The sequence below is a fragment of the Globicephala melas genome, chromosome 2 (genome assembly GCF_963455315.2).
Source record: "Globicephala melas chromosome 2, mGloMel1.2, whole genome shotgun sequence".
Classification (NCBI taxonomy): Eukaryota; Metazoa; Chordata; class Mammalia; order Artiodactyla; family Delphinidae; genus Globicephala; species Globicephala melas.
The window spans coordinates 148614875-148639444 of NC_083315.2; the positions used below are offsets into that span (position 1 = coordinate 148614875).

Here is a 24570-nt window from a genome sequence, read left to right on the forward strand (position 1 = left end):
TGGTGGATGAGGCTGGATCTTGTCTTTCTGGTGGGCAGGTCCACGTCTGGTGGTGTGTTTTGGGGTGTCTGTGGCCTTATTATGATTTTAGGCAGCCTCTCTACTAATGGATGGGGTTGTGTTCCTGTCTTGCTAGTTGTTTGGCATAGGGTGTCCAGCACTGTAGCTTGCTGGCCGTTGAGTGAAGCTGGGTGCTGGTGTTGAGATGGAGATCTCTGGGAGATTTTCGCCGTTTGATATTACGTGGAGCTGGGAGGTCTCTTGTGGACCAGTGCTGCTCCTGAGGCTGCTGGGAGAAATTTCCATTTCTCTTCTTTGTTCACACAGCTTCTGGGGTTCAGCTTTGGATTTGGACCTGCCTCTGTGTGTAGGTCACCTGAGCCCGTCTGTTCTTCGCTCAGACAGGACGAGGTTAAAGAAGCAGCTGATTAGGGGGCTCTGGCTCACTCAGGCCAGGGGGAGGGAGGGGTACGGAGTGCAGGGTTAGCCTACAGTGGCAGAGCCCAGCGTGATGTCACACAAGCCTGAGGTGTGCCGTGTGTTCTCCTGGGGAAGTTGTCCCTGTATCACGGGACCCTGGCAGTGGTGGGCTGCACAGGCTTCCGGGAGGGGAGGTGTGGATAGTGACCTGTGCTTGCACACAGGCTTCTCGGTGGCTGCAGCAGCAGCCTTAGCGTCTCATGCCTGTCTCTGGGGTCCACGCTGATAGCCGCGGCTCACACCCATCTCTGGAGCTCCTTTAAGCAGCGCTCTTAATTCCCTCTCCTCGTGCACTAGGAAACAAAGAGGCAAGAAAAAGTCTCTTGCCTCTTCGGCAGCTCCAGACTTTTTCCCGGACTCCCTCCTGGCTAGCTGTGGCACACTAGCCCCTTCAGGCTGTGTTCACGCAGCTAACCCCAGTCCTCTCCCTGGGATCCCACGGAAGCCCGAGCCTCAGCTCCCAGCCCCCGCCCGCCCCAGTGGGTGAGCAGACAAGCCTCTTGGGCTGGTGAGTGTTGGTGGGCACCGATCCTCTGCGCAGGAATCTCTCCACTTCGTCCTCCGCACCCCTGTTGCTGTGCTCTCCTCTGTGCCTCTGAAGCTTTCCCCCTCCGCCACCCGCAGTCTCCGCCCGCAAAGGGGTTTCCTAGTATGTGGAAACCTTTCCTCCTTCACAGCTCCCTCCCACTGGTGCAGGTCCTGTCTCTATTCTTTTGTCTCTGTTTTTTCTTTTTTCTTTTGCCCTACCCAGGTACATGGGGAGTTTCTTGCCTTTTGGGAGGTCTGAGGTCTTCTGCCAGGGTTCAGTAGGTGTTCTGTAGGAGTTGTTCCACATGTAGATGTATTTCTGATGTATTTGTGGGGAGGAAGGTGATCTCCACATCTTACTCTTCTCCCATCTTGAAGCTCCTTCCTCCCCTGTATTCTTTACTGTTACTACTCTTTTCATTTCCTTCACAGTGCTTTGTATTTTTTAATTACTGGGTTTCTTTTGTTTATTTTGTTTTTTGGGGCCATGCCACACGGCATGTGGGATATCTTAGTTCCCCAACCAGGGACTAAACCTGTTCCCCCTGCAGTTGAAGTGCAGAGTCCTAACCACTGGACAACCAGGGAATTCCCTTTACTTACTTTTTTTGTTTCATTGGTTAAACTCTTTCTTGAACATCATCAGATGACTAAACATCCATCTAATAAATTCTCTAACTTGCTTGATGTAGGAAACACTGGATTATGTTGTTTATATTCAAAATAATCTTAACTAATGTAGGTATTAATCTCCTCTCACCAAGAAGCTAAAAAACTGGTCACTAATATAAATGTGTCACAGTCTGTGCTATGATTCATTATACCTACACACTTCCATTAATTGTTAATTAAATACAACCCTGTGTCCAACAAAGTACTGTGCTAAGTGCTGGAAGAAGAGGAGTCAGGATGAGAAAATAAGGATTATTTCCTCCATTAAGATCTTGAATAATATAAGCATAGGATGGGAGAGACCAAAAAATAGGGCATTTCAAGTAGAAGATGGGGTAGGATAAAGAGTCATAGCATGTATGTAAAAATGTATATTTCATCAAAGCTAAGATACCGTCAGTTGCAAGATATATCATTATTTTACGTTCCAAAAGAGAAAAAAATGCTGCCAAAATTAATTGTTAATTAATAATTGTTCATTAATTGTGAAATATCATCAATAGTAAGATGCATCTCAATATGAGAGATACATCCCAGTTCAGATATGTTCAAGTGTAAAGAAAAAGGAAGAGGAGAAGGGAGAAGAAGAGAAGGAAAAGAATGGGGAGGAGGAGAAGAAAGAAAAAGAAAATGACTATTCTATGGTTAACACAAAATCAATCTTTTTGAGACTTCCTCAAAACATCTCAATGATACGGAATATTAGTTATTTACTAAAGTTTGCTATCAGGAAGGGGACAAAAAGCCACTGAAAGGAATGGTCACAGAGCAACTCTTCCTTTCTTAGTGTTTCCAGTTGCCTTGTATATCTTCACCTATCCCTTTTATTTTTCTATATCACCTTGTGTCTCTTGTATACAGCATAGTTGAGTCCTGCTTTGTAATACAAATTGAAAATCTTGTTTCTTTTTAAAGGTGAGTTAAATATAACAAAAACATAAATCTTTTTTTCAAGATTTTTTTGATGTGGATCATTTTTTTTAAGTTTTTATTGAATTTGTTACAACATTGCTTCTGTTTTGTTTTGGTTTTTTGGCCACGAGGCATGTGGGATCCCAGCTCCCCAACCAGGGATCGAACCCGCTCCCCCTGCATTGGAAGGTGAAGTCGTTACTGGACTGCCAGGGAAGTCCCAGAATAAATCTTTTAAAATCCACATACTTCAAAATTCCAATTGACTTGTGGGTCCTGGGTCATGGCTTAAGGAGGCAAGCATAACTGAAAATCACAACAGCAAATTAAAAATCTTAAAAATGTGTAGTTAATAATACTGAAAATACTCTATTTCAAACCTCATGAGCCACTTACAAATGTATAGCTCTAAATGCTTATATTAGAAAATAAGGCTAATAACTGGTGAGCTAAACATCTATCTGAAGGAATCAGAAAAAGAATAAAGAAAACCCAAGGAAATTAGAACAAAAGACCACCTCCAGTAACATATTAGGCTAGATTATTCACCCAATTCTCTCACTGAAAACAACTAAAAGTGATGGATAAAATTTTATTTCAAAAAATATTAAAAGTATCGAGGAGCTCAAAAGATGGTAAAGGAATAACCAGACCAAAATCTATAAGAAAGAGATAAGTGGCTTAATAAAACTGTCTTTGTCCTATAGACATCTGCCTAACTGACAATGTTGAGCTTCAGATTTGATGATCTCCTGGCAAAGAACAGAAGTCAAAGTTCAAGACCCACCCAACATGGAAAATCTAACAGAAGACCCTTTCTTCATAAAGCTGGGACATACATACACACACACACACACACACACACACACCCCACCAAAAGTTTCATCCTCAGGAAACAAGTGAACCAGAAGTAAACCTAGTCCACCCATTGCCACATAGGATCCCCAAAGGACTACAAGGAAATTTGTCTTCCTGTGGCAAAAGAGAACAAGGATTCCTAAGAGATTGTGAAGACAAGCAAGCCCACGCACATAATTGTAACCCAAATTCAATTCCTTTGGGTGGTCCAGAACCTCAAAGGATGAATCTAGTCACCAAACTGTAGTACCTGAGGCATCTGGAAAAAAAAAAAAAAACAGACGTAAATCCTCTTGAAGCAATGCATTTCCTTCTTAGGCCTCAAAGAACACCCACAAATATTTTTTCCAAGGAAACTAAGCAGTTCACAATCAAAATCTCACATAGGATAAATAAAAGAAATCGATAACTAGACACAACATATGAAACTTCAGAAAATCAAAAATCACAGAACTCAAAAGCAGTCCGAGGTAAAAACAATTCGCTTAAGTGAAGAACTATTTGGCAGCTGATTTATCAATAGCAGCAATGGAATCCAGAAGACAGTGGAATTATTTCTTCCGATGACTGTGAAAATAACTACCACCCCAGGATTTTATACCTAAAGAAGGTAATAAAGACTTTCAGACAAAATAACTGAGTTTACTATAGAAAATCTCATTAAAGAGAATTCTAAAGAGAAAATTTTCTGAAAGATAGTATGCACATGGAAAAATCTGAAATCTCTAGAGGAATCAAGAGCACACCAAGCTGGAACTGACATCAAATTTCAGAGACTCATTTTCACTATTTTCTGCCATGTAGACTGAAGAGTAGAAAAGCCAATTGATAGCAAGACAGAAAGAAATAGACTTAAAGGAAAGAGAAAGAAGTAAGGTCCTAGTACCATTGTAAGCCCTGGTTCCAGCTGTTCTTAATCCCTAATGAAAGCCTGTCCTTGGGAACTGGGAGACACCCCACTGTCCTTATGTTAGACCCTGCATTTCCCTTAAAAATGAAGAAGGGAGAAAGGTCAGAAATTAATGAAATTGGAAACATACAATAGAGAAAATCAAAGTCAAGCACTGTTTTTCTGATGAGGCTAAGAAAATACATAAAATCTCTAGCAAGACTGATGAAGGAAAAAATGGAAGGCACAAAAAATATGAGGAATAAAAAAGACAGAGATAAATACTTACACAACAGAAATTTAAAACAAAAAGAATGCTTTAAACAACTTTATGCCAAATACTTTAAAAACGTAGACAAAGTGGATGGATTCTTAAAAAAAAGAGAAAAACTTTCTAAAACCTGGCTAAACTAGAAACAGAAATCCTAGATAAAACCATTTAGAAAACCAAATACATATCTCCCCCTCAAAACACTAAGCTCACACCTCTCCTCCCAAAACACTAAGCCCAGAGAGTCAAACAGAAATTCAACCAAACTTTCAAAAAATAGATCAATCCAGTCTTTTCTTTTTTCTTTTATTTATATTATTTTTGGCTGCGTTGGGTCTTCATTGTTGCAAGCAGGCTTTTCTCTAGTTGCGGGGAGCAGGGGCTACTCCTTGTTGCGGTGCGCGGACTTCTCATTGCAGTGGCTTCTCGTTGCGGAGCGTGGGCTCTACGCGCACAGGCTTCAGTAATTGTGGCTTGTGGGCTCTAGAGCACAGGCTCAGTAGCTGTGGCACACGGGCTTAGTTGCTCCGCGGCATGTGGGATCTTCCCGGACCAGGGCCCAAACCTGTGTCCCCTGCATTGGCAGGCGGACTCTTAAACCACTACGCCACAAGGGAAGCCCTACCATTCGAGTCTTATACAAATCCTTCTGGGAGGTGGGGATGGGGGGGTTAGTTCCCACCTCATTCTTTAAGGTTGGCATAATCTAGATACCAAATCAAATAAGGGCAATACTATAAGAAATAAAAATTATGGACCAATTTCATCTGTGAACATACATACAACAATTCTAAATGGAATATTAATAAGTTAAATTCAACTACACTTTTTTTTTTTGGCCACTCCATATGGCATGTGGGATCTTAGTTCCCTGACCAGGGATCGAACCTGCGCCCCCTGCAGTGGAAGTGTTAAGTGTCAACCACTGGACCACCAGGGAAGTCCCTCAACTACATGTTATTTAAAAAGACCATCATGATTAAGTTGGGTTCATCCCAGCAATGGAAAGGTGATTCAACATTAGAAACTTGATAAATGTCATTCATCATATTAACAGAATGAGGACAACCACATGACCATCTCACAAATGTAGGGAAAGCATCTGATAAAATTCAATACTCAAAAAAAAAAAAAATTCAATACTCATTCTTCACACACATACAAAATCTTAGCCAAATAGCAACAGAAATGCCTTTAACCTACAGAGTATCTAACAAAACTCTATAGCAAAGATTATTCTTAATGGTAAAACATAAGGAGCACTTCCTTTTAAAAACTAAGTGCAATATAAGAATGCCCACTGCTGGGACTTCCCTGGTGGTCCACTGGCAAAGAATCTGCCTTACAATGCAGGGGATGCTGGTTCAATCACTGGTCAGGGAACTAAGATCCCACATGCCGCGTGGCAACTAAGCCCATGCGCCGCAACTAGACCCCACATGCTGCCAACTACAGAGCCCATGCGCTCTGGAACCCGTGCACCACAACTACAGAGGTCACGTGCCCTGGAGCCTGCGCACCACAACTAGAGAAGAGAAAACTCGCATGCCACAACTAGAGAGAAGCCCGCACACCACAACAAAGGTCCTGTATGCCGCAACTAAGACCCGACACGGCCAAAAATAAATTAAATAAATAATTAAAAATTAATTTTTAAAAAAAAACCAAAACCCAAAAACAAATGCCCACTGTTAACACTTGTATTGAATACTGTAGTCAAAGTCCTAACTAGCATAGTAAGGCAAGAAAAAGAAACAGTCTAAGCACTGGAAAGGAAGACACAATTACAATCATCATACTTTAGTAACTAGGTACTAAACATAGATCTATATACCAAAAAAGCTTATCAGCAAACAAAATGGAAAAAAAGAGGAAAAACGTACTATTTACAATAGTAACAACAAATAAAGTATCTAATAATTAAATTTAAGACATTTGAGAGACCTTTACAGAGAAAAAGAAACTTTACTGAAAAATATTTTAAAATATCTAAATAGCTAGAAAGATATACTATGTTCAAAGAAAGGAAGGCTCAATATCATAAAATAAAGAGAATAAAGTAAATGCATGTGTAGATTAAAGCTTCTGGAATCTTGGGCTCATATACAAGCAAGTCCCATTTTTAATAACAGCTTATGAATTTTTACGTAACTTGACTCAAATTACTCACTTTGATGGATATTTTTGCAATTGGTATAAACTTATTAAGCACTAATTATATATACTTTTTAACTAATTGTAGCAAGAGTTGATATCACACTTCAGAATTCTGACAGCTGCAAGGAACAAGTATGAGTGAGGAGCATATGATCGGTACATGGCCGAGTTCTAGTTGAATGTGCTGTGGTCCCACTGATTCAAAGGTCATTCAGTGTGCACAATCACCACAATGTAAGTTCTAATAACCACTCCTGCAAGTGATGAAATGTTGCCAACATTTTACATAACACGTAAAGTTTTCATTCTTGATAATTATCTGTGAACATTGCCAAAACACCATCTCCTTAAAAGTCACCTGAAAATGTAAACATTTATTTTGAATACAAATTCCTCTTACAAGAGGAAAACAGACAAAACACATTCATCATACAATGATCATATTGAGCTCAAAGGGTACCTCTAGTGGACCTATGTGTGGTGCTTACACATACAATACCCTTTGTACATGTGAGACCGATAAGCAGTTGCCCAGTCTGCTTTTATAACAGATCTGAACTTGATCAAATGAATGATTTTCTTTAGGTCTAACTTATTCAATTTTAATTTTGGTTTACATAGATTTCATGAGCTGCTTAAACTTTGCTTTATCCAAATTTCCTAATAGAGTATTAAAAATAATGATCATCTGTTTTACTGGTTGTTAGGAGATGATAATACTAATAGTTAATACTTATTGAATGCTTAGTGTGTGGAAGGCACTGTTTTAAGTGCTTTGTATACAGTAAATCATTTAATCTTCACAATAACCCTCATCAGGTGGATAATATTACTATCACCGTTTTACAGATAGGAAAACTGAGGTACAGAAAAGTTAAGTAACTTTCCCAACGTCACACAAGTAAGTGGAGACGCTTAGTGATTCATACCCAGGTAGCTGTCTCCAGAGCCCAGACCCTCAATTACTATATTATATTTCTTTTCACGATATTTAAAAGATACACAAAATTACTATGGATGAAAAAACTCACCATTAAAAAAATTATCAATAAGAGTTAAACAACAGTTAAGCAATATTAATATCAATACAACTTATCATAGGTTGACACTTCACAGCTATTTCAAAGTTTCATGGCCATGATTAAGAGTTTTGAAGTTGGACAGACCTGGCTCTGAATCTTGACTGTGCCCTTTACAAGCTGTGTGACTTTGGACAAGTTTCGTAACTTCACCAAGCCTCAGTTTCCTCATCTGTAAAATGAGAATAATAAACATCTCACAAAACTGTTGTTAGTAACATAATTATTGCTACATTACATTGATATGTAAATCCAAACAAAACAACAGATACACAAAATAGAGGAGGTTCACAATTTCCCCCAGAAATCAGGGCTTTATTATAAATAATGAAGATGACCACTCCAAGTCACCACAGCAACTATAAGACTCCCATACAAACAGAACCATAATACCCTCTAACTCATAATAAATAATTCCCCTGGATAAAAGTCAAATGCCTAGAGGTAAATTACTGAATCTCTGAAATATAAAATACCATATATACATAGAGAAAGAGACAAATAGATAAGACGTTGTTTGTTGATAACAACTCCCACGAATCCCATTCCACGCATACACTTTCTAAGACTAGTAGTATTCAAGGGGCCCAAACGAGGAAGAGCGGTGTCAAGGAGGAGTGATTCCTGGCACTGGTGGGAAGAAATTTTTTTAAGAGAAAAACATAAAGAAATAAACATGTCATCAAAGTAGGGTACAACTATCGTTACCACCAAAGAATGATTGTGTCCCTTTACACCTGGCATTTTACACTAGTCAAAACAAGTAAAACTGTCACTACTGCTGTCTTTAGAACCTCAATAAAATAATTTTACAATGAATAATGAGATTTCTATCAATACCTGCATTTACCAATAATACATCCATCTGTGATAAGGTTAGGTGTTTCTTTGACGGGGGTGATTTTAGCAATACAATACAACGATCATTTTAAAAAAGGAAAACTAGGAATTATATTATACAAAAATCCTATAGGATAATTTTGTTAAACAGCTCATCAATACTATCATCAGGGCTTCCCTGGTGGTGCAGTCGTTAAGAATCCGCCTGCCAATGCAGGGGACACGGGTTCAATCCCTGGTCCAGGAAGATCCCAGATGCCACAGAGCAACTAAGCCTGTGTGCCACAACTACTGAGCCTGTGCTCTAGAGCCTGCAAGCCACAACTACTGAAGCCTGCACACCTAGAGCCCGTGCTCCACCACAAGAGAAGCCACCACAGTGAGAAGCCCGCGTGCAGCAACAAAGACAAATGCGGCCAAAAATAAATATATTTTGAAAAAAAATACTATCATTGGGCTTCCCTGGTGGCGCAGTGGTTGAGAGTCTGCCTGCCAATGCAGGGGACACGGGTTTGTGCCCCGGTCCGGGAAGATCCCACATGCCGCGGAGCAGCTGGGCCCGTGAGCCATGGCCGCCGAGCCTGTGCGCCCGGAGCCTGTGCTCCACAACTGGGGGGGGGGGGACCACAACAGTGAGAGGCCCGCGTACCACAAAAAAAAAAAAAAAAAAAATTACTATCATCAAGGTGAGTTTTTATGAAGGTTACTAGTCTAAAATATGAATTATATTAATTAAAATAACGTATTACATTAAAATAATTATTAAAATGACTGTGTGTTCATTGTAGCTCAAAGATTTAATAAGGAAATAACTTCCATCCCCCAAAATATCCCCTTTTAACAAATAATTGCAAAAATGGCCTTCAATTTTTCTTCTTTTTTTTTTTTTGCGATACGTGGGCCTCTCACTGTTGTGGCCTCTCCCGTTGTGGAGCACAGGCTCCGGACATGCAGGCTCAGCGGCCATGGCTCATGGGCCCAGCCTCTCCACAGCATGTGGGATCTTCCCGGACCGGGGCACGAACCCGCATCCCCTGCATCGGCAGGCAGACTCTCAACCACTGTGCCACCAGGGAAGCCCCAAATTTTCTTAATAAATTTGTGAAATTATCTGTCTGGAACAAAGGTCATCTAATTTTTACAAAGCACCTTTTTAAAGAAAACTTATTAGTTATATAGGAAATGTTCAGGAAATCCTTAAACTACCTATTTTATAAAAGTTTAAGGAAATGAACATACGACATGAGGTACTCGAGGTTACTACGCCAGGACGGAAATACAAACAAAAAAATCAGGCCCTTTGACTCTGTATCTTAACAATTTGGAGTTTTTCTACCTAATCAGCATTTCCTTCACTACTCTACTTTCTCTAAATGATGAGAATAATTTTTCTGTCCTTTTCATGAGTTCTACAAATCACTGATAAGGTCAAGTCGGTTCAATCACAACTCAAATATTTTAATTTAGGAATTTTTAGGTAAATTTTTTACCTAAATTTTTTATGTAACATAGAGAAAATTTGCAAATATCACTAACTATTTACATTTTGCCCCATTTGCTTTGTCAGTCTCTTTCTTCCTCACACATTTTTTTCTGAACCACGTGAGAGTGAGTTGCAGACACTGTAGCATTTCGGCCCTCAATATTTTCAAGTAGTTTCCTAGGAACACACACTTTCACTTAGATAACTACAGTATAGCTAACCAAATCAGTATTGTGTCAATGTTAAAATTTCTACTATATAATTACAGCACATATTCAAATGTCATTAACTGCCTTAAAAATGTCCTATAAAGCCATTAAATGTCCATTTAAAAATGTCCTCTGATCTCCCCAGTCCAGAATTCAATTCAGAATCATGTACTGCATTTAGTGGTAATGTCTCTTTAGAATCCTACCATCTGGAACAGTTCCTTAGTCTGTCTATGTCTTTTAAGACTGATATTTTTAAAGAACACAGACCATTTATTTTGTAGAATGTTCCTCAATTTAGGTTTGTCTGATGGTCTCTCATGTTTAAATTCAGGCTATGCATTTTTGTAGGAATGTCACAAAGTCATGGTAGGTGCTTCTCACTGCATCATATCAGAAGCTGCAAGAGGCTAGTGGGTTCTATTACCAGTGATGCTAACTTTGATCACTTGGTTAAGGAGTATCTGCCAAGTTTCTCCACTGTGAAGTTATTGTTTTTCTCTTTGTAATAAGTAAATATTTCGTTAGGAACTGTCTTGAGACTACGTAAATATATTCCTCATCAAACTTTCACCCCATAGTTTTGGTACCTGCAGAAGATTCTTGTGAGAAAGTACTATTTTAATTGTTCCAAAATGGTCATTTTCTAATTCCATTTTCTAATTCTACACCTATTAGCCATTTTAATGAATAACTTTCACTTCTCCCCAACTTAGTAATTTATTCATTCACTTACTTATATTCGTATGGTTCTTATTTTTTCAATGGGTTATAATCTATAACTATCATTATTCATTTGGCCAGTGGATGCTTCTCCAAACTGGTTCCTGTTCCTTTTGACTGTCCCCACCATTCTTTGACTATCTCCTTACTTTCTGCAACAATAATATGTTCCAGCCTCCTCTTGTACTTTCCCTGATCCAGTTCCTCCTGGGATCATCCATTTCTCCAAGGAGCTGTGGTTTCCTTTAAGTGGAGAATGGTTTTGAAACCAGCATGTGGGAGTTAGGTGTGTTCACTGTAACTGCTTCTAGGTCTCTTAGCAAACAAAGCTGGAATATACACAAATACATCTACGCATATGCATACACATATATATGTATACATACAAATACACACATATGTCTCTAAGGGAAAGATACGTAAGTGTATACATGCATACATGTATGTTTCTCTGTCTTTATATAAATAAATGTTAAAAACCATGAGTTCATAACCTCTGATTCAAATCCAGCGTCACAGGGTTCATTGGAGTCTTTTCCTCCTTATATCTAAAACTCCCTTCTCCGACAAAGAAAAACCTGGCTCCCATTTTCCTCAATACACTCATTCATTTGTTGAGTCCTAAAATAGATAGAAAATAGTTTCAAAATTACCAATTCACACCATTACAAAAAACAGCCTACAAATTAGGGTTTGTTATTTGTTTACAGCTCCTTTTATCTTGAATTTCAAAGTATAGGATGCTCAAAAGTTATTTGGCTTACTTTCTCCCTTCAGTGTGTTTATGTTATGAATTTGAAACACAGGTTTGTTTCTGTTTATATTTTAGTGTTTTATCCCAACTTTATTGATTTCCTTTTATGTTTTTAATATAAAAACATGTTATTTATGTTATTAATTTGAAACAGGTTTATTAATTTGTGTGTTTATGTTATTAATTTGTTTATATTATGTTATTTAAATTATGTTATTAACTTGAAACACAGGTTTATTTGTTTCTGTTTATATTTTAGGGTTTTATCCCAACTTTATTGATTTTCTTTGCTGATTTTTTGTTTTGTTTTGGTTAGTATCTAAAACATTAGCATGACAATGTTCTCTGATATTCTGCACTGATATCACATGCAATGCTACCAGGGGTTCTCTCTCAACCAGTGATTGTAATACAACTTCATAGTTTAGAAAGTATATTTCCCACAAGAAATGAGCCTTTCTGTAGCCAATCACATGTATCTACCACCATCCCACTGAGGCCAAGCTGTTTTCCGGGAATTACTGTTTCTAGATATAGAAAGAAGGATAAAATGAAATGGGCAAACCCTACTACAGCAAGATATTACTTGTAAAATAGTTTTCATGCTACTTAGAGAGATGCCACAGGGTAGAAGAGGGCAGGACCCAGTGGGTAGAACTCCAGGTCCCTGCCCTGACTTGAATTCAAGATGCTATTGCTTTCACTGATATAATATATTGAGCTTTAGTCTGAGATTTTGCTCATCCAATTCATTCAGCAAACATTCACTGAGTGTCTATGTTGTCCCAGGCACTGTTGTAGGTGCTTCAGTGAAAAAAGCCTTCATGGGACTTACAATTCTAGTTGTGGGAGAGATAAACTATAAACCTAAGTAAACTGTATATAGTTAGTTAAAAGATGAAAGTTATAGAAAAAATTCAACAAGATAGTTTGCAATATTATATAGCATGTCCAGTTTAGGTCTCACTGAAAAAAGAAAGCTTCCTTTTATATGAATAATTTTTTTAAGTTTGAAAGTCATTAGGAGAGAAGAAGAGCAATCCAATTTTTCAGTTGGTGCTAACCTTATATCTACAGGCCCAGGGACAGACTATGAGAAAAAAGTCATAAGACATTTTCCTTCCTTCTTTCACTGAATCTTAGCCAAAATCTAGAAATATTTAGGTTGGTTTTTCTCAATCCAGATCCTCTACTTTGTAAGTAATTACATATCTCTCCTAGACTCTGGCAAAGGGCTTTCCATCAATCTCAAACTCAAAATATTAAATTTCTTTTTTTCTTCAAACGATTTTAGTGGGAAATTGACAGAGGCACTATCAGGGCTGTTAACCACTCTTTTAGACCTTTAATCCTAACCAGATCACACTATCACTCCCCTACATTTACAATCAACAAAAGACTAAGCTAGCTAATCTTTCTCAGTTGTGCTAGACCATACCACTCAAATCCTAAACAACTGGGTTTGTTTGAACCTAAGTGCAGAACTTTATAATAACCACAGGTAACAGTTAATAGTCCCTGCCACGTCCCAGGTATTATTTTAAATGACTTATATATATTACTTCTTTTATACTTCAAAACAACCCTACGTGATAAGTATCATTAGTACATCCCTTTTATAGATGAAGAAACTGAGAAATGAAGAGGTTAAACAACCTGCTCAAGGTTACAAAGCTTCTAAGTGATAGAGCTGGAATTAAAAAACAGGCAGGCAGTTAGTTTGTGCCATTAACTGCACATATTAAACTGATTCTCAAAAAATCTTTATATAATGTGTTCTAGATTCTATCTTGCTAGATTTAACCAATTCAGTCTATGGAGGGAAAAAATATCTGACTTCAATGCTGTCATCCCATATATATGCTATTTTTCAAAGTTTCAACTGAATACTTGATCACCATGCCATGAAAGGGTCCAATGAAACTATTAATAAAAATGTGACCAGGAATAGTAGCAAATCAAATCCAACAATGTATAATAAGAATTATACACCACAACCAAGTGGGATTATTCTCAGGTATGCAAGGCTGATTCAACATTTGTAAATCATTTAATGCAATCCATCATATTAACAGGTTGAAAAGAAAAGTCACATGATCATATCAAGAGATACAGAAAAGGCATTTGACAAAATCCAACACTCATTCATGATAAAAATTCTCAGCAAGCTAGGAGTAGAGAGTAATTTCCTCAACTTAATAAAGAACACCTACAAAGACCTACAGCTGACATTTTACTTAATCATGAGAAACTAGAAGGCTTCCTGAAAAGATCAAGAACAAGGCAAAGGGACTTCCCTGGTGGTCCAGCAGTTAAGACTCTGTGCTCTCAATTCAGGGGGCCCGGGTTCGATCCCTGGTCAGGCAACTAGATCCTGCATGCCACCACTAAAAGATTCCACATGCCGCAACTAAAAATCCGCATGCCGCAACTAAAGATTCAGCATGCCGCAACTGAAGACCCCATGTGCCCGCATGCTGCAACTAAAGATTCAGCATGCCGCAACTGAAGATCCCATGTGCCCGCATGCTGCAACTGAAGACCCAGGGCAGCTAAATAAATAAATATTTTTTTAAAAAAAGGAACAAGGCAAAGATGTCTCCTCTTACCACTCCTTTGTAACATCATATAACTCCTAGTTAACATCATTAACTAGGAAATGCTAGTTAATGGAATAAGACAAGAGAAGGAGATAAAAGGTATACAGAATAGGAAGGACAAAGTAAAACTGTCTTTGTTCGCAGATGATATGATCATCTACATGGAAAATCTAAGAGTCGGCAAAAAAACTCCTGGAACTAATAAGCAATTAACGATAGCAAGGTTGCAGGATACAAGGTCAATATACAAAAGTCAATCACTTTCTTATAGTATACCAGCAATGAACAAGTGAAATTTGAAATTACAAATTATACATTTACATTAGCACCTAAAAAATTAAATACTTAGGTATAATTTATGGCAAATCTAACAAAATATGTACAAGATCTTGAAAACTACAAAATTCTGATGAACAAAGTCAAAGATAAACTAAATAAATGGAGAGATAATCCATGTTCATGGATAGGAAGACTCAATATTGTTGAGGTATCAATTCTTCCCTACTTGATCTATAGATTCAACACAGTTCCAATCAAAATCCCAGCAAGTTGTTTTGCAGACATCAACAAACTCATTCTAAAATTTAAAGCCCCAAATGGACCCACATAAACACTGTTAACTCATCTTTGACAAAAGAGCAAAGGCACTATAATGGAGAAAAGATAGTCTTTTTAATAAATGATACTGGAACAACTGAACAGCTACATGCAAAAAAAATTAATTTAGACACAGATTTTACACCCTTCACAAAAATTAATTAAAAATGCATCGGAAACCTAGATGTAAACTGCTAAACTATAAAACTTGTAGAAGATAACACAGAAAGAAAAAATCTAGACAACCTTGGGTATGATAATCACTTTTAAAATAAACCAAAGGCATGATCTGTGAAAGAAATAACTGATGAGCTAGACGTCATAAAATTAAAAACTTCTGCTCTGCATAAGACACTGTCAAGAGAAGAGAATACAATCCACAGAATGGGAAAAAATATTTCCAAAAGACACATCTGACAAGGGACTGTTACCCAAAATATACGAAGAGGGACTTCCCTGGTGGTCCAGTGGGTAAGACTCCACGCTCCCAATGCAGGGGGCCTGGGCTCGATCCCTGGTTGGGGAACTAGATCCCACATGCATGCCGCAACTAAGAGCTTGCATGCCACAACTAAGAAGACTGCATGCTGCAACTAAGAGCCCACATGCCCCAACTAAAGATCCTGCATGCTGCAACGAAGGTCCAGCATGCTGCAACTAAGACCCTTCGCAGCCAAAATAAATAAATAAATATTTTAAAGTATATATACAAAGAACTCTTAAAACTAACAATTCAATTTTAAAAATGTGCAAAAGACTTGAACAGATATCTCAACAAAGAAGATATACAGGACTTCCCTGGTGGCACAGTGGTTAAGAATCCACCTGCCAATGCAGGGGACACGGGTTTGAGCTCTGGTCTGGGAAAATCCCACATGTCGCGGAGCAACTAAGCCCGTGCACAACTACTTAGCCTGCCCTCTAGAGCCCGCGAGCCACAACTATTGAGCCCACACACCACAACTACTGAAGCCCTCGCACCTATAGCCCATGCTCGGCAACAAGAGAAGCCACCGCAATGAGAAGCCCATGCACCACAACAAAGAGTAGCCCCCGCTCACTGCAACCAGAGAAAGCCCGCGCGCAGCAACGAAGACCCAACACAGCCAATAAATAAATAAACAAATAAATTTCTAAACAAAAAGGAAGATATACAGATGGCAAATAAGCTCATGAAAAGACGTTCAAAATCATATGCCATTGGGGAACTGCAAATTAAAACGACAATGAAATACCACTATACACCTATTGGAATGACTAAAATCCAGAACACTGACAACACCAAATTCTCGCAAGGATGTGGAACAACAGTTACTTTTCACTCATTGTTACTGGGAATGCAAAATGGTACAGCCACTTTGGAAGAGTATGGCAGCTTCTTACAAAACTAAACATACTGTTACCTTACAATCCAGCAATCCCCTCCTCCCAGGTACTTACCCAAAGGAGCTGAAAACTCCACACAAAAACCTGCACATGGTTGTTTATAAAAGCTTACTTCATAACTGCCAAAACTTGGAAACAACCAAGATGTCCTTTAACAGATGAATGGATAAATAGTAAACTGTGATACATCTAAAGAATGGAATAATATTCAGCACTAAAAAGAAATGAGTTATCAAGCCATGAAAAGACATGGGGAAACCTTAAGTGCATATTACTAAGTGAAAGAAGCCAATCTAAACATACTGTATGATTCCAACTCTACGACATTCTGGAAAAGGCAAAAATATGGGGACACTAAAAAGACTGTCAGTGGTTGCCAGGGACTAGAGGGTTTTGAGGGATAAAGAGGCAGAACACAGAAAATGTCACGACAATGAAACTATTCTATATGATACTCTAATGTTGGATATGTTATATATGTGCCAAAACCCATAGAATGTACAAAACCAAGAGCGAAACCTAATGTAAAATACAGACTTGAGGTAAGAATGATATGTAATGTAGGTTCATTGATTGTAACAAAGGGCACCACTCCAGTGCCAAATGTTACTAGTCGGGGAGGTTGTTTATATGTGGAGGCAGAGGGAATATATGAACTCCCTGTACTTTCTGCTCAATTTTGCTGTGAATCTAAAACTGCTCTTAAAAATAAAGTCTGTTAAAAAAAAGAAAAAAAGACCTGACCCAATTAGGAAACTTACAACAGGCCAAAAAGACTTCTCTCCAGGATCAAGTAGGCATGGAACCATATATGTTTGCCCTTTGTGTATAGCATTTTACCCAGTTATCAACTCACCTACCTGAACGATCAAGAAACCCACATTTTGGGTAGAGGTAGAGAAACAGGTGAAGAAATACAAACCTTCAGTTAGAAAATACACAAGCTGCAGGGATATAACATATAGCATAAGGAATATGGTCAGTAATATTAGAGGACTTCCCAGGTGGCACAGTGGTTAAGAATCTGCCTACCAATGCAGAGGACATGGGTTCAATCCCTGGTCCAGGAAGATCCCACATGCTGCAGAGCAACTAAGCCCGTGTGCCACAACTACTGAGCCTGCACTCTAGAGCCCACAAGCCACAACCACCGAGCACATATGCCACAACTACTGAAGCCCGCATGCCTAGAGCCCATGCTCTGCAACAAGAGAACCCACCACAATGAGAAGCCCTCGCACCGCAACGAAGAGTAGCCCCTGCTCGCCTCAACTAGAGAAAGCCTGCACGTAGCAACGAAGACCCAACACAGCCAAAAATAAATTAATCAATTAAATAAAATTTAAAAATATAGTACAGGGCTTCCCTGCTGGCGCAGTGGTTGAGAGTCCGCCTGCCGATGCAGGGGACACAGGTTCATGCCCCAGTCCAGGAAGATCCCACATGCCGCAGAGCGGCTGGGGCCGTGAGCCAAGGCCGCTGAGCCTGCACATCCGGGGCCTGTGCTCCGCAACGGAAGAGGCCACAACAGTGAGAGGCCCGCGTACCGAAAAAAAAAAAAAAAAAATTACAATAACTTTGTATAAGGACTAGACTTATCGTGGTGACCATTTCATAACGTATGCAAATATCAAATCACTATGTAGTACACCTGAAGCTAATGTAATACTGTTTGTCAACTATATTTCAATTAAAAAAGAAACCCACATTTCTATATCTTAATCCAAAAACATGTCTCAAGAGTAACAGTTCCTCTTCCTATATTAGACAAAAACATCTAAGTGCTGCTTCTTAATTCTAGAATTATTTTTTAATGCAGTTTGTAAAAAACATTGTTATTTGAACCAGAAAACATACCATATGAATTGGGGACCATTTATAGGACAGATACTCTTCTAGACTGTGGAAATAAGGCAGAGAATTAACCAAAGTCCCTATCCTCCTGGTGGTGTATTCTATTTGGGGAGAATGTGAAAATAATAGAGAAACAAATATATGTTATGTTATGAAGAAAAATCAAGCATGGTGAGAGGAAAGAAAGTGTTGGTGTTGGAGGGTAGATAGAAAGGACTCTCTTTTAAATAAAGTGATAAAGGAAGGCTTTGCTCATTAGGTTATACTTGAGCAGACAATTCTGAAGGTATTGAGTAGCGAGAGGGTAAGCCCAAGTAGAGAGGTGGGAAAGAACATTCCAGGTCAAAGGAATAAGTGTACCAGTCCTGAGGCAGAACTATGTTCCCTGTGCTAGAGAAGAGCAAGGAGATGATGTGGCTGCAGCTCCTACAGTGAAGGGAAGGTAGAAACTGAAGTCAGAAAGGAAGCCAAGTGCTTCAAAGGGTTTCACAGGATATTTGGCCTATTTATCAGAAATACAATAAATCTTGGTCTTCTATTCTTAATAAGACAAGCCACTGGAAGGTTCTGAGCAGAGGAATAATGAGATTCATATTTTTAAAGGATCATTTTGGTTACTGTAGGTAAACATCATAAAGCTGGAACTAGTCAGGAGGCTATTAAAGCTGGAACTAGTTAGGAGGTTATTAAACTAACTAAACTAGTTAGAAGGTTCTGAGCAAGAGGAATGAGATTCATATTTTTAAAGGATCATTTTGGTTACTGTAGGTAAACAGATCATAAAGCTGAAACTAGTTAGGAGGCTATTAAACGAATCCAGGTGAGAGGTGATAGTTGCTTGGACCAGAGTGATAGCAGTGGAGGTAAGACAGGTCAGAGAGATAGGTGGTCCATTTTTATATGTGCCCTCAGCTCAAGAAGAGACCACACCTGGAGCAGCAATTGCATGAGAAATCACCAAATGAATAAATTTACGATAATCCACAGTCATTTTCCAGGACATGTATCTTAAGATATATCTTAAGAATGGAAAAAAAAAAAAAAAAGAATGGAGCTGACAGGATTTTGTTGATGAACTGAATATACAGAGTGAGAGAAAGTAAAGAATGAAAAATGACCTTAAGGTTGCTGGGCTGAGCAATCGCAAGAATGGAGTTGCCGTTTACAGTGATGCAGAAGACAGAAGGTGGAGTAGGCTTAAGGGGGTAAATGAGAAGTTTGTTTGTTAAGCCTCACAAAATGTAGACGTTTACAAATGAGATAGTTATAGATTGTAACTATTGGTATATGTCATGTCCTATAGAGCTCAGATACCTTGAAAGCAGAGTTCATGGTTTATAGTTGTACAATAGTAAAAAGGCCTACCATTTATTGAGCACATTTAACAATTAGAGCTCATTTAATCCTTCTATTATTGCTTCTATTATTAGTATATAACACATGGGAAAATTCTGGTTCAGAGATATTAAATAATTCTATTCATCCTTCAGAGTGCTGGTCAAATATCACTTCCTCAAAGTAGCTATCCTTGACCACCCCCATCATCTGAACTAAATCTCTATAATAAGCTCATAATACCCTGTACGTCTCCTCTACTGTTTATCACAATATAAATAAATAAGTGTGTTCTTGGTATCTCTCCTCCCTACAAGAATATAAGCTGCATAAAGGCAGGATACCCATACGTTAAGTTCACTACAACGATTAATATATGCTTTAAATCATTTATAATATTGCTTTATTATTTTTTAAAATAAATTTATTTATTCATTTTTGGCTGCGTTGGGTCTTTATTGTTGCACACGGGTTTTCTCTAGTTGCGGCAAGCGGGGGCTATCCTTCATTGCAGTGCGCAGGCTTCTCATTGTGGTGGTTTCTCTTGTTGCGGAGCATGGGCTCTAGAGCACAGGCTTAGTAGTTGTGGTGCACAGGATTAGTTGCTCTGCGACATGTGGGATCTTCCCAGCCCAGGGCTCGAACCCGTGTTCTCTGCACTGGCAGGTGGATTCTTAACCACTGTGCTACCAGGGAAGCCCTGCTTTATTATTATAAATTATTAATATTATTTAATAAATGACTTAATAAGTAGAGACATCCATTACAAATTATTATAGAGTAGATCAGACCAATTCTCTTGGCAAGATAAACTATAAAAAAAAATAAATAAAATAACGAAGGCAGCCAGGATGTAAGAAGTCAAAATACCAGGGGCTTCCCTGGTGGCACAGTGGTTAAGAATCCACCTGCCAGGGCAGGGGACACAGGTTTGAGCCCTGGCCCAGGAAGATCCCACATGCCATGGAGCAACTAAGCCCATGCACCACAACTCCTGAGCCTGCGCTCTAAAGCTCGGGTGCCACAACTACGGAGCCCGTGTGCCACAACTCCCACACACCTAGAGCCCATGCGCCGCAACGAGAAGCCACTGCAATGAGAAGCCCGTGCACCGCAACGAAGAGTAGCCCCTGCTCGCCACAACCAGAGAAAGCCTGTGCACAGCAACAAAGACCCAACGCAGCCAAAAAATAAAAAAACCAAAATACCAGCGAAAAAGGAAATGCATAGTTAAGCCTAGCATTCTACACTACTTTTTCCTCTTGAGGCAACTAGCTGCAGACTAGAGCTTTTAGTAGTCTTACAGGCCTGCAGAGACAGAAATCAGAGTTCAGGGCTTATCAAGACAAGCAGGATTTGAGGGGCTAAGATTTCAGAGAGAAGGCAACCATAGAAAAGTGAGTCTGGACATCCTGTACTGTTTTTGCCCTCAGGCTATTTACTGAATTCTAACCTGTGTGGGGCCAAGAGGCCAAAAACCAAGCAAAGTCCCTATTTTAAAGCAAAATGGTAAGTAGAATTTTTGGTAGTCTCACAATGCCAGGAAAAGAAAAATTACAGTTCAGGGCCTGCCAAGATGGAGAGGCCCTGGCAAACACCACAGGATTCTATTTGATACCTCTGAAGGACAGCGCTCTTGGACTAAGGGGAAACTGGATTTAAACCAGCCCTTAAGAGGCTTAAAACAAAGCCTCAAGTCATCAAGCCTGTATTGAATCAGGGTCATCTGCTCCTGCTTCTAACTACCACCAGAAGAAAATTAGATCCTCCCTAGAGAACAATATCACCATCAAGAGCCTCTATAATTTCTCATACATAATGTTTGACATTCATTTTTTAAATTACCAGGAATCCTAGGAGACAAGACCAGATGACTGAAAGCCAAGAGAAAAAGCAGACAATAGAAAAAGACCAAAAGGGGATCCAGATATTATAATTATTAGACACACACTTTAAAATAACTGTGATTAATATGTTCAGGAAAACAGATGACAAGATGAGAATTTCACCAAAGAAGTAGAATCTACAAAAACAAATGAAAAATAATTAAATTAAAATTCTAGAACTAAGAAATACATAATAAAAAATTAATAATAAAACAGATTCTTGTAACAGCAGATTGGACACTAAATGAAATAGAAAATAGGTCAACAGAAAATATCCAGATGAAGAACAGGGAAAAAAAAAAAATGGAAAATACAGAAAGAAGGAAGGAAGGGAGGGAGGAAGGAAGGAAAAGAGAAGGGAAGGGAAGAGAAGGGAAGGGAGGGAAGAACGGAGGAAGGAAGGGAGGGAGGGAGGGAGGGAGGAAGGAAGGGAGGAAGGAAGGAAGGAAGGAAGGAAGGAAGGAAGGAAGGAAGGAAGGAAGGAAGGAAGAAAATACCGAACAGCACATGAGAGATATATGGGATGCAGAGAAAGATCTAGCACACATCTAAAACCCCAGAAGAAAGTCAGTGCAGGAGTGGGGCAGAAGCAATATCAGAAGAAATATTCCAAACCTGACAAAAGACATCAAGCTACAGATTCAAGAGTATCTATGGAACTCAAGCACCTTAAATACAAAGAAAACTGCCTAAAAGGCCTTACTGAAAACATGAAAAACCAAAGACATTACCTCTCTAACAAAAACAATGGAGTCAGAAGGCAATGGGATGATACACTTAAAATGCTGAAAGAAAATAACTACCAACCTGGAATTCTATACCCAATGAAAATATCCTTTAAAAGTGAAAACAAAATAAAAAGTGCTTTCAGACAAAAAGAGAATATTCACTACCAGTAGACTCACACTAAGAAAAAAATGATCTAGTGAAGTCAGTCAGACAAAGACAAATATTATATGTTATCACTTATATGTGGAATCTAAAAAATAATACAAATCAATCTATACACAAAACAGAAACAGACTCACAGACATAGAAAACAAACATATGGTTACCACAGGGGAAAGAGGGGGATAAATAAGGAGTATGGAATTAACAGATACAAATTACTATATGTAAAACAGATAAGTAACAAGCACAAGGAACTATATTCAGTATCTTGTAATAACCTATAATGGAAAAGAATCTGAAAAAATATATATACATATAACTGAATCACTATGCTGTATACCTGAAACTAACACAATATTGTAAATCAACTATACTTCATTTAAAAATTTAAAAAGAAATTATCTGTGAAGAAAGAAATACTCTCAGATGAAAGCATGATAACACAGGAAAGACTCAAGAACACCAGAAAGAGAAAACATGAGTAAAATTAAATAACTATGAATTATTTAAAACAATAAAAAAATAAATAAAAACAAAGCAAAAAAAACCCCAAACAAATAAACAAAACCCAAAATGGGAACGATAAATGGAATGAAAGAGCTGTAAGGTACCTGTAGTGTCCAGAAAATAATAGCAGTAGACTGTGTACAAAAATGGCCACAATAATTCCTCCCATTCCTTATGCACACCCCTTTACAATGTGACTTTGCTACTCTTTCTATCAAGAGGTGGAATTCATTTTCTCTACCTCTTGAATTTGGGCTTGGACATATGACTTGCTTTGGCCAATGGGACATTAGAAAATGTGATACAGCAGAGACTTTAAAAGTGCTTGCACATTTCAATCTCTCGGCTACTCTTAGAACTTTGAGTCATCAGGTGAATGAATGTGCCTGCTGGAAAGAACACATGGAGAACAAACTTCCCACACCCTTACCTTGGCCAAAAGCTTGCCAACCAACACACATATAAGTGAGGCTATTCTATACCATTTGGCCCTAGCCAAACCACCACCAGACTACGGAGACCAATATACCCCAAACTGACAATCCACAGAACCATGAGCTATTAAATGATTTATTTTAAGCTACTAAGCCTTTTAAGTAAAAACTAACTGATACAGCACTAATATGTGTAAGTAGTCAGTGGTTCTCAAACAAGGTTGATTTTGCTCCCAGGGGACATGTGGCAATGTCTGGAGACATTTTTGATTGTCACAACTGGGTGAGTGCTACTGGCATCTAGTAAGTAAAGACCGGGGATGCTGATAAACATCGTATAAGGTCTCCACAACAAAAAATTATGCTCCCCAAAATGTCAACAGTGCCCAGGTGGGGAAACAAAAATTAAAGAATGACAGAATGAGGCAGACTTTAGAACAATCGTATCCAACAGAACTTTCTACAATGATGAAAATGTTTTATATCTGTACTACCCAATACGGTAGCCACTAGCCACATTTGGCTAGTAAGCACTTGAAATGTGGCTTTGATGGAGGAATTACTTTTAAATTTTATTCAGTTTTAATTAATTTAAACTTAAATAGCCACATATGGCTAGTGGCTTCTGTACTGAATAGCACAGCTCTAATTACTGAGATACTGAGAGTAGTGAAAATTTGGTTGGATAACAGTGGAAACGGGTTTGATAAAGTTAAGGCCCATAGTCACTTGCTACAAATAAATATTCCAAACATTCTTCTCTGTTTCAATATCTATCAATTCTGAAATGTACTACACTGATAAAACTATAACTGAAAGTTTTTAATAAATTTACCATATCCTCCTGCAAAAAACCCCAATTATTCAGGAAATGCTGACTGACAACCTTAACCAGAGGGCTTTTCTAGATTATTAGCATGAAAGCCCTAGGAATTTCCTAGGGCTTTTTTTTTTCCCCCCAAAGTTTAAAGTGATCCAAGAAGAACTGCTGCACTTTAGAGGCCTTCAAATTGTACCAAATGAATAGCTGTTTTTAAAAATTAATTTTTATTGGCGTATAGTTGCTTTACAATGTTGTGTTAGTTTCTACTGTACAGCAAAGTGAATCAGTTATACGTATACATATATCCCCTCTTTTTTTAGATTTCCTTCCCATTCAGGTCACCACAGAGCACTGAGTAGAGTTTCCTGTGCTGTACAGTGAATAGCCTTTAATCAAATCATT

At 38.5% G+C, this 24570-nt stretch overlaps 1 protein-coding gene across 8 annotated transcripts in view; it reads right to left on the minus strand.

The window, feature by feature from the left end:
* Window positions 1–24570, minus strand: part of NUMB (NUMB endocytic adaptor protein) — a 187354-nt gene that overhangs the window by 89437 nt on the left and 73347 nt on the right. For 7 of the 8 annotated variants that reach the window (XM_070044990.1, XM_070044989.1, XM_030831639.2 and 4 more), the window contains exon 3: window positions 7934–8018. The exons of the other annotated variant lie outside the window; for it this stretch is intronic. The gene's annotated coding sequence lies outside the window, so the exon portion shown is untranslated. The remainder of the gene's footprint in view (window positions 1–7933; window positions 8019–24570) is intronic. 8 annotated transcript variants of the gene reach the window in all.